The 16,460-nt window shown below is 32.1% G+C and overlaps 1 pseudogene; it reads right to left on the bottom strand.

Annotated features, from left to right (window-relative positions):
• LOC104646716 (uncharacterized) overlaps nucleotides 1–9,982 on the bottom strand; it is a 31,137-nt pseudogene extending 21,155 nt beyond the window's left edge.
• Nucleotides 9,983–16,460: the final 6,478 nt, after the last annotated feature.

Raw genomic sequence — 16,460 nt, 5'->3', positions numbered from 1 at the left:
ACTCTAGGCTTGAAACTTGGAGAAATTGATAGAGTTGACATATTAATTAACATCAAGATTAGAAACTTGAATATATATATATATATATATATATATATATATATATATAAGTGATTTTTTTAGTCTAGAATAGAAATATAGCAATGTGGGTGTTGTTAGTCTTGAAATCTTATGGTGGTCATCTATTTGACTAGATTATATTGATTTGGGAGTCAACCGAAAGAGGAAGGCTCAATTCTTGAGTAATTGCTCGATTGATTGAGGCAAGTGGATTTCTGAACCCTTGCTAAGTGTATGAAATGCGTGTATTTCCTTGAGGTATATGTTTGGGAGTAATGGGACTTGATGATGTGTTGACTTGTCCACATTGATTAATTCTAATAATGAAAACAAAGGGTATAAAAGGTAATGCGAATAATTGCTTGTGTGTGATGTGTCTATACTGGAAAATGGTCTAAAAGACTTGTTAAATCATTGTTGTTGTTGTTGTGAATTGTGCAATGTTATGAAAATGGTCATATTCCTCTTTATTTGTTTGAACATGTCATTTGCATTATTTTAAGACATGGTTGTGACCAGTATTATATGCATTGAGAAAGAATGAGAACTTAAAGGGGATGTACCATTTCGAGGGACGTATCTCGCGCCGCGATGGATACTGTATTTCGAGGACGTATCGTGCATCGTGATTGTTACTTTTATCGAGGGTCGTATTGTGCGTCGTAATAGATGTATGGACTAATATGTCCCCTATGGGTCCTGAACTGAGAGACAGCGGGTGTGTATTACTAGGTCAAACATGCATCATTATACTTGACATTACATTCCATTAAATTATACATACTTATCATTAGTGAACTTGATATTGTGTTTTGTTGTTCTTGTGATTTTTTTTTGCGGAACTTGTGATTATTGAATACTGAGCTTGTTATTGAGGATATGTAATTTGTTGAAGTGTTATTATTGAGTATATGTAAATTTTTGAAGTGTTGTTATTAAGGATATCTAATTTGTTTAAGTGGGTTTGGTGAGGATATGTAATTTGTTAAAGTGTTGTTGTGAAGGATATGTAATTTGTCTAAGTGTTGTTGTTAAGTTACGTGCTATGTAAACTGTGAGTTGTTAGGTCGGGCTGATGTTTATGCAGGTTGTAGTTGTGGAGGTTCTGTTCGGGGTGGTAGGAGTACCCGTATTTCATCCCCTGAGCTTGTATTTAGAGGTTTAGTTGTTGAGTAACGTATGGTTTGGTACTCACCCCTTGCTTATACAATTTATTTTAGGTTACTAGCTCGGACCTTTGTGATATATTATCTTCTTTTCCGAGGCTTCTTGGAGATTTGTGAGGCAGTTGTTTGTCATCTCAACAGACCTTCTTACTCCTATTTATGATCTTGTTCTACTCTAGAAACAATATCATATGAGACTTATAATTTGTTTTGAATTAATTGTAATACTACAGAGGCTTGTACACGTGACAACCAAATTTTGGGGGTATAATTTAAGTTGTAGTAAATTTTCCGCATTTTATTGTATTATTTGTGTTTTAGGCTGACTTGTCTTGGTAGGATAAGACGAGTGTCATCACATCCAATTTTGGGTCATGAAAAAATGGAATCAGACCCACAGGTTCATAGGTGTCATGTGTGTACAAGTCGAGTCTAAGTAGAGTCTTGAGGATCGGTACGGAGACGTGTGTACTTATCTTTGAGAGGCTATAGTGACTTTTAGGAAAAATCTTCACTTCTTGGATCTATATCGTGCGTACTTGATCCGATTTTGATTCTTATCGCTTCACTCCATTGACTCTCATTTATGTGATGCCTCGTGTATAGTTCTGCTGGTGAGTAGTTGGTGTGTCATGTATTGGTTGAATGTTTGATTTGGTAGTAAAGTGGAAGTAATATACTTATGAAAAGGATTTGTAGTTAGATTTAGAATAGAATATATATATATATATATATATATATATATAGTACTTGTGTAGTATAGGCGAAACGGAAAAATAGTTCGAGAATTGAAGTGAAATGACTAAAAAGAAGGTTAGATAATGAATGTGATAACTTCAAAAGCTACATTTAATGATCGTTTTACAACATATATGAGCTACGTAGTGAATGATGAGAGTGAGCCAAAATCTCTATTTTAGTTTCATAGACTAAGTGAATGTCAAAGAGACTTCCAAAATGACTACTATAAAGGTATCGATCATCACTTGGTAAGAACCATGGAGTGTGTTACTCATACTATTGACCTGATCTATGAATAAATCACTTTAGATTCGAGACCAAATGAAATTAGTACTGTATTGTAGTTACATTATGGTCAGGAATGTGTGAGCTATTGAGTATAATCTTCTCGAGGTGTATGTTGAATCCTATTGGTGGATTTAACAGACTTTTTGTGGTATTAGTGGTATATGACGACGGATATGTCTATCGTTAAGCATGAATACTAACTACTTAAAGAGTTATAAATTGTATCAAATGTTCATATAATGAGATCCAATATTGCATTCACACTTGACAAACTAACTAATTTGTTAGCATAGATGTTTGGGTTAAGTATTGTGTATAAGAAAGATTTTAGTGGTGGATCGTTGATACAATATTAATGTGCTGAGTTGAGAAGTGTATCCCTAGGGTTCTAAATGAGAACCAATGGTTTCATCTTAAGGTCCAAGGAAATGGATAGAATCTAGAATGACAAGTTTATTGGTAAAGAAAGTCTTAAAGAGTATACTTATGTAAATATAATTGAGTTAGTCCTTTGATTTTGGTATGTATAACTGGATTTAAACTGCCCTAATTATGAAAAGATTTATTTCGTGGTGATGACAAAGCTAACTGAGTATAATAGTAATAAGAGTTCGTGATCGATTGTGATTGAGATGCAATATATGTCACGATCGAAATCTAAACCTCAAACGAAACCGGCGTCGTTGACCTCTCAAATATTGCAGACAAGACTACATACGTCATTCTTACTTCATGTAGGTTAATTTTAGCGGAAAATTTGAAATTTATTGTTTCCCAACATGCTTACTAAACATTCTATTACATGTATAATTGTTTACCATCAACCATCTAATATTAAGATCATCAAATGAAAGAAATAGTTCCTAGCTGCATTAAGTGTGTACTTGCCAAAATGGCACCAATACAAAGTCTGAAAATGAAATGGGAAATGAAACACTAGTGGAACATGCTCCACTAGATAAGTCCTACAACTAATCTAGATAATAATAGTAGACAACCTCGAAAGTATGAGAGCCTACCAAGTCCGGATGAAAGCTCCACGTCCGGATAGCTGCAACGTTGATCCTGTAGCTGTAGCGTCCATTTGTGCTTGCACCTTAAAGTTTAGAGTAGTATAGGGTTAGTACACACTTGTACTAAGTATGGGTATATGCATGCACACACCAAGGACAGAACATGCATGAGTAAAAATATCTCTTTCCTATCAACATGATTATAGCAGGTCAAGTCAGTGGACTTGCCAAATTGAGATTAGGAAAGTGAGTAAACTTTCCAAAATTGGATTAGAAAAGTTTATGAGCTTTCCAAATTTGGATTAGTAAAGTTATGTCATTTGAGTTTCATTCATCATCAAACTTATCATTTTCCTAACATCACATAACATATCTCACATAGCACATATCATAATTCATATAACATATAACGTTGTTCATATCACTCATTCGTATGCCATGAGACCTTGAAATCATGGACTTGACATTAAGACTTCCTAAAAATGAGGGCTCAACATATGGGACCTCAACTAGGGGGTCTGCTTTAGCAAACACAAAGTCTACTTTATGCATTCATACGTACTTCATTTCATATCATTCATGGGCAAGTGTAAACACCAGCTATACCTAGGATATATTTTAAGACTTTCATCAGGTTCGCTGTGAATGATCAAGAATGACCTAGTGACATTACTTAAGTCTAGATCACCTCTTGATTATCATATCCTAACAACTTTGGTATCATTTATTTCATTATGTGCATCATTTGAGGCTGGACGCATTCATTCATGGGGAACTTTAACTTTAACCGACATAGATCATGTGAGCATCATGAAATGCAGTGTCATGAAACCCCACACCGAAAAGAGGTGGAATCACTGGACAAAGTGACCCAAAATATGCTAGCGTACATAGGAATTAAACCCCTTCAGATCCCTATATTGGCAGTATAGGTTCGAAGAATGGGAGATATAAGGATACCCATACCCGACATGTCGGACAGTCTCATCTTATCAGAATTACGTGAACCTCCGCCCTTCCCGAAAGACGGCATCACTGCTCATAGCTAGTCTATCGGTAATCAATATAAAGTTCCATTACATTCAACTCATACGTCATGGAAGTTGTCTTCTAGTATGAGGATATCATAGCTCAATAGATTATTTCTCATCTCATCATTAGTATTAAGTGTGTTAATCTCAATACTTTCATTCGAGTGTTCATAGAGACTAGTCTCTTCATTAACTTTACACTCTCATAGATGAGTACGTTTTGGTAATATTTACTTACGCTCATATGAGATTGGTCTCATCTTTTACATTAGCCTCATATCATGTTGTCACCACACTCATTAACAATAGCACATTTGCTCTTCATAATTACTCACCCCATTTTACGTGAATGTTCATTTCCTCATATGCCAATGCACTTGGTCATTTAGTGTGTTTCACACTCTTACTTAACCCTTCTAGGGTTTCATCATTTCATTGTTCATTTCATCATTTCTTTGTTAATTTCATCATTTCATTGTTCATTTCAACATACGCCAATGCACTTGGCCATTTAGTGTGTTTCACACTCTTACTTAACCCTTTTAGGGTTACATTATTTCATCACATACATCTTAGGTTCACGTACTTTTAAACGTATGCTAGACTTATGTGTCTATACATACAAGCCATGGGGATTCATTCATAGTTTGTCTAAGTAATTCATATTACCCAAGATTATGTGGTACAAGACTTATGCATCTTGTAGATATGCCAAGATATTGATTTCGATCTTTAGAGGCAGCATTCATTGAATATTTACTTACATATGACTTATATGTCAATACGGAATCGGGCAAGGGAATTCAATTTCGAATCCCTTGGACAACACCTAATCTTATTTTAAACTTGATAATCGCATTTTTCAGATTTGGGGGACCCTAGTTTGATCCCCATCAACCACATAATATTTCCTCTCTTTTTCTCCTCTCCTTTTTCGTTTAAGTCAAGGAGATTGTGGGTTCAATCCCTCACAAGCTCATTATTTTTATTTTAATGTATATCTTAACTCTCACCTATCCAAGTTGTTGTGGGTTCAATTCCCACTCTCCACATTTATTTTCTCCTTTATTTTTCTCCTAACTCTCTCATCCATTCAAGAGGTTGTGGGTTCAATCCCCACTCACCACATCTATTTTTATTTTTATTTTTCTCACGAAATTTTTATGAAATTTTTATTTAGTGATGTCATGGGTTCAATCCCCAGTTACCTCACATTTACAAATAATTTTGAATGAAGCTCATTTTTTTAAAAGTTGGCCGAGACTACAATTTCCTGCAGGCTAGAAAATTAGTCTCTTCCAATCCATTTTTGTCTTAATCTTTTCTTGATTTTTTTGTAGCTTTCACGTAATGATGTCTTGGTTTCAATCCTTAGTGATCCCACTTATTTTACATTCATTTTTCATTGCATTTTATACCATTTTGTTTGGCCGAACCCAACCTACCAAATGCTGAAAATTTGTTCACTATTTTAAGCTTCTTTTTATCATCATTCATAAGTTAATTCTTAAGGCATTTCGTGGATCATTTGGTGCATCTTTAAGTGTAATATTTTTATGATTATATTCAGCCAAGAATTGTATTTCATCCATCAACATTAAACCACTTTTACACCTCATGATTTACACAAACATTCGCACATAAAATTCAACAATAAAAACATATCATTTTTCACATACTTTCGGTTGACATAACTTAACATACTTACAATTCAAAACACATAATCAAGAACAAATTATCACGAAAATCAAAATTCATACTTAAACTACTAGAAAACATAACAACAACATGATCTCTAACCTATTTCACATTGAGATCAAAGGGATACTAGGGACAAAGAGTTCGACAAGAACGGGAACAACCCTTGTTTTAAAGTAGATTCATCTGAGCCTTAACGGTCTATTGGGAAAGGGACAAAGAGTAAGAAAACTCATACCTTTTATGACGTTCAAACCTCCACTTTCTGCCAAAAATCTTCTCCAAAAATCACGTCCAAATCCCCTCAAAGTCAACACCAACTCGACGGACAAACTTCTCTTTGCCTACGTGATTGATTTCGTTTGTTTTCTTATATTTTCATTGTGAGTTCATCAAGTGTGAAGAACATTGGTTTAACTACTGTTTTTTGAAGTTATTTGGCAGAGAGAATCATGAGTGAGAGTTATAGATACGTGAGAGAGATATGAGCGTGGGAGAGAAAAGTTTTCTTAGGATTAGGAGTCTAGTTTAGGATTTAGTCAAATAAGGTTTTTATTTAATTATTAAAAATCTGATTTTTGTTTTATTTTAAATCAGCTAATGAATAATTATTATTATTTAATTACATTAATTCAATAGCTTAAATAAAAAATCACTTTAATTCCTTGCTTCCACCTAGGTTCGAACCCGGGTGGAGCAAGACTTCACTTCAAGAGCCCAATTCCGGCCATCTCTCCGCAAAATACCCCTCAACCTTATTAATTAAATAATTAATTTTATATTTAGGGTAATTATGATACTACCCTTAGCCTGGAAAAATACCATTTTACCCCTACACCCTCCAAACCTATGATTTTGCCTTTTTAAGTCCTGTAAAGACTCTTTCAAGTAAATCTTCGTATTCGAGAGCCCTACATGGTTGGACCCAACCTTTCCAAGATCAACTAACTCCCCAAGTTAGTTGGCTTGTCTGTAGCAAGGGTTCCGAGGTTTGGTTCTACGCGCATCAGTCCGTGGTAAACCTGGTCTAATCATAGGCATTATAGACACTTTAAGAATTACTTAGCATATTCATTTTTAGGGTTGTTACATTATACCCCCCATAGAAACATTCATCCCCGAAAGACACAACTCTTTACTAGCAACAAGCCACTCATCTATTGAAGTATGCATACATAAGCAATTCTATACTTTTCATTGGTTAATATCTGATTCACCTATTAGCATGATGGTGCACATCCTTGAAACCTACTAGTAGTTTCACATTAATAGACTAAGGAACTCTTTCCTTATCTAGTCTCATCAAAGCATACAACATAAGTAAACCTATAAATCATACAAATCAGCAACCAACATGATGTCTCAAACATATTAACCTCATACTAGTGCATACACACCATACACAGTCAAATACTTGAAGGACTAATTAAGGCTACTCACCCAAGACTTCACCAGAGGTGCCTTACACTGCACCCCCAGACTTTAGTGAGAAGAATCATTGCCTCCTTGGAGCCTATTAACTTGGACTATTAGGCTGAACTCTCTCCTTCCCTTGATCTTGACTTCTCCTATTCGGACAATCCTTCACGATGTGACCTGGTTTGCCACAACTGTAACAAGCATTAGTGCCCATTATACACTCTCCTCCATTTAGTTTGCCACACTTCCTTCTAGGTGATCTCTCCTAAGGTGTATCTACTTCATTATTTCTCTTAACTTTGGACTCGAAATTCCTATCATAGCGACCCTTTGATGAAATTATCTGCCCTTGGTGGGAGAGTCCCTTCTTAAACCTTGGCTTATTCCTTATTTCAGTACTACTCTTCCTTGAAAAATTCTCCTTGGCTTGCCTTAACCTGTTCTATGCCCTAGTGTGCTTCCTCTTTCTGCTTTCCTCCACTTGCTAGACATGGACAATAACCCTGGAAAGGTCCATGTTGTCATGCAGCATAGTTGCCCTACACTCCTCATCGAGATCCTCAACAATCCCTGTCAAGAATCTACTCATCTCGTCTCTGCTGTAAGACACAAGAGAAGTGGCATACCTGGATAATTTCACAAACTTTAGGGAATACTCCCTGACTATCATCGATTCCTGTTTAAGGTTGATAAACTCCTCAACCTTGGCCTCTCTCATCTCCTTGGGGAAAATCTCTCAAGGAAGGTTGTCTTAAACAGCTCCCACGTGACCGGAACTTTTTCCGAAGTTCGGCTATCCTACCACATCTTGCACCAAGTCTGTGCAACATCCTTGAGCTGATAGGAAGCCAGCTAAACTTTTCAGTACTTGTGGGCCCCATGGACACCAAAATCTTGTGTACTTCATCCATGAATTCCTGGGTAGCCTTTGAAGTCATGGGCCCTGTGAAAATAGGAGGATTCATCCTTGTAAAGTCTCGTAGCCTGTTAGTCATGCTACGTACTGGTGGATTCTCCCTTTAAACATTCTGTCGGTTGACCTGGGCAGTCATGGTCTGAGCTTGCATGGTGATGGCCTATGCCATCTGGGCCAAAGATACCCTTACCTCTGCATCAGTCAACCCAGCAGGGTTAACTGGCATGGCTACTCCTTGAGTTGGAGCCTGGGGTGGAACTTGATTGTCCCCAGCAGCTGCTACTCCTCTCCTCTGACCAATAGCTCTCTAGTGTTCATTATCTGTAAACAACAAGGATTTGATGTTATACACACTTATAACACCAAGAATTTAAACATTAGGAAAGGCACGATAAGATCATAATAAAGGAAATTTTCCTACACATCATGCAGTCTTTAATCAAGGATAGTGGTGCACTTCACTACCATGACTTAGAAACTACTCGATGTGGTTGATGTGAACTAATTATCCTCGGAATTCAACCTAATGCTCTGATACCTACTTTGTCACGAGCGGTATCTGATTCCTTGACGAGATTGGCGGCGTTGACTTTTCAGAGGTCGCAGACAAGAATGCATACGTCATTCTTACTTCATCTAGGTTAATTTTAGAGGAAAATTTGAAATTTTTTGTTTCCTAACATGCTTACTAAATATTCTATTACATATATAATTGTTCACCATCAACCATCTAATATTAAGATCATCAAATGAAAGAAATAGTTTTTAGCTGCATTAAATGTGTACTTGCCAAAACGACACCAATACAAAGTTTGAAAATGAAACACTAGTGGAACATGTTCCACTAGCTAAGTCCTACAACTAATCTAGATAATAATAGTAGACAGCCTCGAAAGTATGAGAGCCTACCAAGTCCGGATGAAAGCTCCACGTTCGGATAGCTGCAACGTTGATCCTGTAGCTCTAGCGTCAACTTGTGCCTGCACCTAAAAGTTTAGAGTTGTATAGGGTTAGTACACACTTGTACTAAGTATGGGTATATGCAAGCACACACCAAGGACAGAACATGCATGAGTAAGAATATCTCTTTCCTATCAACATGATTATAGCAGGTCAAGTCAGTGGACTTGCCAAATTGAGATTAGGAATGTGAGTGAACTTTCCAAATTTCGATTAGGAAAGTTTATGAGCTTTCCAAATTTGGATTAGTAAAGTTATGCCATGAGAGGTTCATTGATCATCAAACTTATCATTTTGCTAACATCACATAACACATATCATAATTCATATAACACATAACGTTGTTCATATCACTCATTCGTATGCCATGAGACCTTGGAATCATGGACTTGACATTAAGACTTCTCAAAAATGAGGACTCAACATATGAGACCTCAACTAGGGGGTCTGCTTTAGCAAACACAGAGTCTACTTCATTCATTCATACGTACTTCATTTCATATCATTCATGGGCTAGTGTAAACACCAGCTATACCTAGGATATATTTTAAGACTTTCATCAGGTTCGTTGCGCAATGATCAAGAATGACCTGGTGTCATTACTTATGTCTAGCTCACCTCTTGATTACATATCCTAACACCTTTGGTATCATGCATTTCATTGTGTGCATCATTTGAGGCTGGCCTCATTTATTCATGGGAAACTTTAACTTTAACCGACATAGATCATGTGACCATCATGAAATGCAGTGTCATGAAACCCCATACCAAAAAGAGGTGGAATCACCAGCAAAAGTGACCCAAAACATGCTAGCGTACATGGGAATTGAACCACGCCAGATCCCTATATTGGCAGTATAGGTTCAAAGACTAGGAGATATAAGAAGACCCATACCCGGCATGCCAGACAGTCGCATCTCATCAAAGTTACGTGAACCTCCGCCCTTCCCGAAAGAAGGCATCACCGCTCATATCAAGTCTATCGGTGATCAATATAAAGTTCCATTACATTCAATTCATAAGTAATGGAAGTAGGCTTCTAGTATGAGGACATCATAGCTCAATAGATAATTTCTCATCTCATCATTAGTATTAAGTTTGTTAATCTTAATACTTTCATTAGTGTGTTCATAGAGACTAGTCTCTTCATTAACTTTACACTCTCATAGATGAGTATGTTTTTGTAATATTTACTTAGGCTCATATGAGATTGCTCTCATTTTTTTACATTAGTCTCATATCATGTTTTCACCACATTCATTAACATTAGCACATTTGCTCTTCATAATTAATCACCCCATTTTACGTGAATGTTCATTTCATCATATGTCAATGCACTTGGCCATTTAGTGTGTTTCACACTCTTTCTTAACCCTTCTAGGGTTTCATCATTTTATTGTTCATTTCATCATTTCATTGTTCATTTCATCATACACCAATGCACTTGGCCATTTGTTGTGTTTCACACTTTTACTTTACCCTTTTAGGGTTACATCATTTCATCACATGTATCTTAGGTTCACGTACTTTTAAACGTATGCTAGACTTATGTGTCTATACATACAAGTCATGGGGATTCATTCATAGTTTGTCTGTGTAATTCATATTTACCCAAGATTATGTGGTACAAGACTTACGCATCTTGTAGATATACCAAGATATTCATTTCGATCTTTAGAGGTAGCATTCATTAAATATTTACTTACGTATGACTTATGTGTCAATACAAAATTGGGAAAGGGAACACAATTTCGAATCCGTTGGATAACAATTAATCTTATTTTAAACTTGATAATCGCATTTTTCAGATTTGGGGGACCCTAGTTCGATCCCCATCAATCACATAATGTTTCCTCTCTTTTTCTCCTCTCCTTATTCGTTTAAGTCAATAGGGTTGTGGGTTTCAATCCCCCACAATCTCATTATTTTTCTTTTAATTTATATCTTAAATTTCTAACCTATCTAAGAGGTTTTGGGTTCAATCCCCACTCTCCACATTTATTTTCTCCTTTATTTTTCTCCTATCTCTCTCATCCATTCAAGAGGTTGTGGGTTTAATCCACACTCACCACATCTATTTTTCCTTGCATTTTTCTCACAAAATTTATATGAAATTTTCATTTAGTGATGTCATGGGTTCAGTTCCCAATGACCTCACATTTAAAAATAATTTTAAACGAAGCTCATTTTTTTAAAAGTTGGCCGAGACTACAACTTTCTACAGGCTGGAAATTTAGTCTCTTCCAATCTATTTTTGTCATAATCTTTTGTTGATTTTTTTGTAGCTTTCATGTAATTATGTCTTGGTTTCAATCCTTAGTGATCCCACTTATTTTACATTCATTTTTCATTGCATTTTGTACCATTTTGTTTGGCCGAACCCAACCTACCAAATGCTGAAAATTTGTTCACTATTTCCAGCTTCTTTTTATCATCATTCATAAGTTAATTCTTAAGGCATTTCGTCGATCATTTGGTGCATCTTTAAGTGTAATATTTTTATGATTATATTCAGCCAAGAAGTAACATTTCATCCAGCAACATTACACCACTTTTACACCTCGTGATTTACACAAACAATCGCACATAAAATTCAACAATAAAAACATATCATTTTTCACATACTTTCGTTGACATAACTTAACATGCTTACAATTCCAAACACATACCATTTTAACCCTACACCCTTCAAACCTAAGATTTTCCCTTTTGTAGTCCGGTAAAGACTCCTTCAAGTAAAATTTCGTATTTGAGAGCCCTACATGGTTGGACCCAAGCTTTCCAAGCTCAACTAACTCCCCAAGTTAGTTGACTTTGATGTAGCAAGGGTTCCGAGGTCTGGTTCTACGCGCATCAATCTGTGTGAACCCTGGTCTAATCTTAGGCATTCTAGACACTTTAAGCATTACTTAGCATATCCATTTTTAGGGTTGTTACAATATGTAATAAGGATTAATTGTTAAACAAATTTCGCATTGTAATGATGACTTGTGAGTATCTAAGGCTGAGGTTTGATACTAGTTGATGATTTTCTTGATTGCAAGAAAAGTTATAGGGATGTTCAAACACTACTCGAATAAATAAATTAGCGGAATATAGTGTAGCTTTCGGAAGGAGGTGAGAATAAGAAGATTTTCTCTAATTGCAAGGGTTAAAGATGTATATTCAAAGAAATCTGGATAATTGAATTCAAATACATGTAGTTTCATCTATTTTTCTCAGATTATTATGACTTTATACGGGTTTCATCATATTGGTTAAAAACTATTGGATAAAACTCAAAAAAAAGGCGTGTTAGGTGTCTAACTAGAGTCTACCTATAAGTATTTTTTGTGGTTTTGAGTTTGGTAGTGAGTACGACTGAATATTTTAGCGAAAGATATGATAAGGTCGATGGAGAGGAGATCAATGATAAATTAAGATACATTAATTCATACAAAAAATTCAAGGTATGAGCTAATATTGATAGATAGAAGGATTGGGTTACACAGTTGAATTCTAAATTCAAGATTTTCATGGTGAGTTTAGGTTTGTACTAGTGTGTTTTGTCAAGGTATGAATTGGTAAGGTAAGAAATGATCGATAGCATTAAGTATGAAGTATTTGGAAGGACTTACAAATAAATCGAGTAGTAAATTTGGTTACTTTTAACAAGAAAATTTAATATTTTAGAAACATATTAAGTTATTGTTATTACCATTAACTTATTTTTTCATTACTTTACTTTCTTTTCTTTTGTGAATTATTGTGATATCTATTTTATTATTACTCTATTTTACGATTACTTTATTTTACTTTAGTTTAATTCTTAATACTTTTTCTATTTGTTATGCTTATAAAACATTCCTATTTTTTATATAAAACATTATCATGAATTAATTATTTCCATATTTATTTTGGTTCTAATTAATATATTTGAAAATATATTTCTATTATATGCAAGAGTGAAGTAGGAGGATGCCCAAGGGTAAAAATATAACTTCATTCTAACAAAAATCTACTAAGAAAGATAATAAATAATTCTAGAAATCTCTTTCTATATATAAAGTGAATAATGATCAAGGACAAAAATATAATTTCATACTAACAAAAATTTACCAATAATGATAACAAGAAAATTAAATATTTTAGATATATATAAGTTATTGTTATAACTATTAACTTATTTTGTTATTACTTTACTTTCTTTTCTTTTATGAGTTATTCTTATATCTATTTTATTATTACTCTATTTTACTATTACTCTATTTTACTTTAGTTTAATTCTTAATATTTTTGCTATTCATTATACTTATAAAGATGACTATTTTTTATATAAAACTTTATCATGAAATAATTATCTCCATCTTGATTTTGGTTCTAATTAATATACTTGAAAATAAATTTTATTGCATAGAAGAGTAAAGTAGGAGGATGACCAAGGGTAAAAATATAATTTCATTCTAACAAAGATCTATTAACAAAGATAATAAATTATTCTAGAAATCTCTTTCTATATATAAAGTAAATAATGATCAAGGACAAAACTATAATTTCACACTAACAAAAATCTATCAATAATGATAACAAGAAAATTAAATATTTTAAAAACATATTAAGTTATTGTTATTACCATTAACTTATTTTGTTATTACTTTACTTTCATTTCTTTTGTTAGTTATTGTGATATCTATTTTATTATTATTATATTTTCTATTAGATCGAAGAGTGAAGTGGTAGGACGGACGACCAAGGGTAAAAATATAATTTCATTATAACAAAAATCTTTTAAGAAAGATAATAAATAATTATAGAAATCTCTTTTTATATAAAAAATGAATAATGATCAACGGCAAAAATATAATTTCATTCTAACAAAAATCTGTCAACAATGAAAACAAGAAAATTAAATATTTAAGAAACATATTAAGTTATTGTTATTATCATTAACTTACTTTGTCATTACTTTACTTACTTTTCTTTTGTGAGTTATTGTGATATCTATCTTATTATTACTCCATTTTACCTTAGTTTAATTCTTTATATTTTTTATATTCATTATGCTTATAAAAAAAATGCCTACTTTTTACACAAAACTTTATCATAAATTTATTATTTTCATCTTTATTTTGGTTCTAGTTAATATACTTGTAAACAAATTTCTATTATATGGAAGTGTGAAGTTGAAGGATAACCAGAGATAAAAATGTAATTTCATTCCAACAAAATTCTATTTAAGAAAGATAATGAATAATTCTAGAAATCTCTTTCAATAAATAAAGTGAATAATGATCAAGGGTAAAAATGTAATTTCATACTAACAAAAATCTAACAATAATGATAACAAGAAAATTAAATAATTTAGAAACATATTAAGTTATTGTTATTATCATTAAATTATTTTGTTATTACTTTACTTTCTTTTCTTTTATGAGTTATTGTGATCTCTATTTTATTATTACTCTATTTTTCGGTTACATAGAAGAGTGTAGTGGGAGGACGACCAATGATAAAAATGTAATTTTATTCTAACAAAATCTATTAAGAAAGATAATAAATAATTTTAGAAATCTCTTTTTATATGTAAACTGAATAATGATTAAGGGCAAAAATATAAATACTAACAAAAATCTATCAATAATGATAACAAGGAAATCAAATATTTTAGAAACATATTAAGTTATTGTTATTACCATTAACTTATTTTGTCATTACTTTACTTTCTTTTCTTTTGTGAGTTATTGTGAAATCTATTTTATGATTACTCTATTTTACTATAACTGTATTTTACTTTACTTTAATTCTTAATATTTTTTTTATTCATTATGCTTATAAAAAATGCCTATTTTTTAAATAAAACTTTATTTATAAATTAATTATTTTCATCTTTATTTTGGTTCTAATTAATATACTTGAAAATAAATTTTATTATATTGAAGAGTGAAGTGAAAGGATTACTAAGGATAAAAATATAATTCCGTTCTAACAAAAATCTATTAAGAAAGATAATAAATTATTCTAGAAATCTCTTTTAATATATAAAGTGAATAATGATAAGTGCAAAAATGTAATTTCATACTAACAAAAATATATCAATAATGATAATAAGAAAATTAAATATTTTAGAAACATATTAAGTTATTGTTATTACCATTAACTTATTTTGTCATTACTTTACTTTCTTTTCTTTTGTGTGTTATTGTGATATCTATTTTATTATACTATATTGTACTATTACTCTATTTTACTTTAGTTTAATTCCTAATATTTTTTATATTCATTATGCTTATAAAAATGCCTACTTTTTATATAAAACTTTATCATGAATTAATTATTTCCATCTTTATTTTGGTTCTAATTAATATACTTGAAAATAAATTTTTATTATGTAGAATAGTGAAGTAAGAGGATGACCAAGGGTAAAAATATAATTTCATTCTAAGAAAATCTATTTAAGAAAGATAATAAATAATTGTAGAAATCTCTTTCTATATATAAAATGAATAATGATCAAGGGCAAAAATATAATTTCATACTAACAAAAATATACCAATAATGATAACAAGAAAATTAAATATTTTAGAAACATTTTAAGTTATTTTTATTTGCATTAACTTATTTTGTTATTACTTTACTTTTTTTCTTTTGTGAGTTATTGTGATATCTATTTTATTATTACTCTACTTTTATATTATCTATCTATATTATTATTATTATTATTATTATTATTATTATATAGAAGAGTGAAGTGGGAGGACGACCAAGGGTAAAAATATAATTTTATCATAAAAAATTTATTTAAAAAGATAATAAATAATTCTGAAAATCTCTTTCTATATATAAGGTGAATAATGATTAAGGACAAAAGTATAATTTCACACTAATAAAAATCTATTAACAAGAAAATTAAATATTCTAGAAACATTAGGTTATTATTTTGTTATTACTTCACTTTCTTTTCTTTTGTGAGCAATTCTTATATCTATTTTAGTATTACTCTATTTTACCATTATTCTATTTTAGTTTAGTTTAATTCTTAGTATTTTTAATATTCATAATGCTTATCAAAATTGACTACTTTTAACATAAAAATTTGTCATGAATTAATTATTTCCATGTTTATTTTGGTTTTAATTTAACATACTTGAAAATAAATAAGTGCGATAAAATTAATAATATATATTAGATT

This window comes from Solanum lycopersicum, chromosome 1 (genome assembly GCF_036512215.1).
Source record: "Solanum lycopersicum chromosome 1, SLM_r2.1".
NCBI classification, from domain to species: Eukaryota; Viridiplantae; Streptophyta; class Magnoliopsida; order Solanales; family Solanaceae; genus Solanum; species Solanum lycopersicum.
This window is presented reverse-complemented; position numbering and strand designations above follow the sequence as displayed.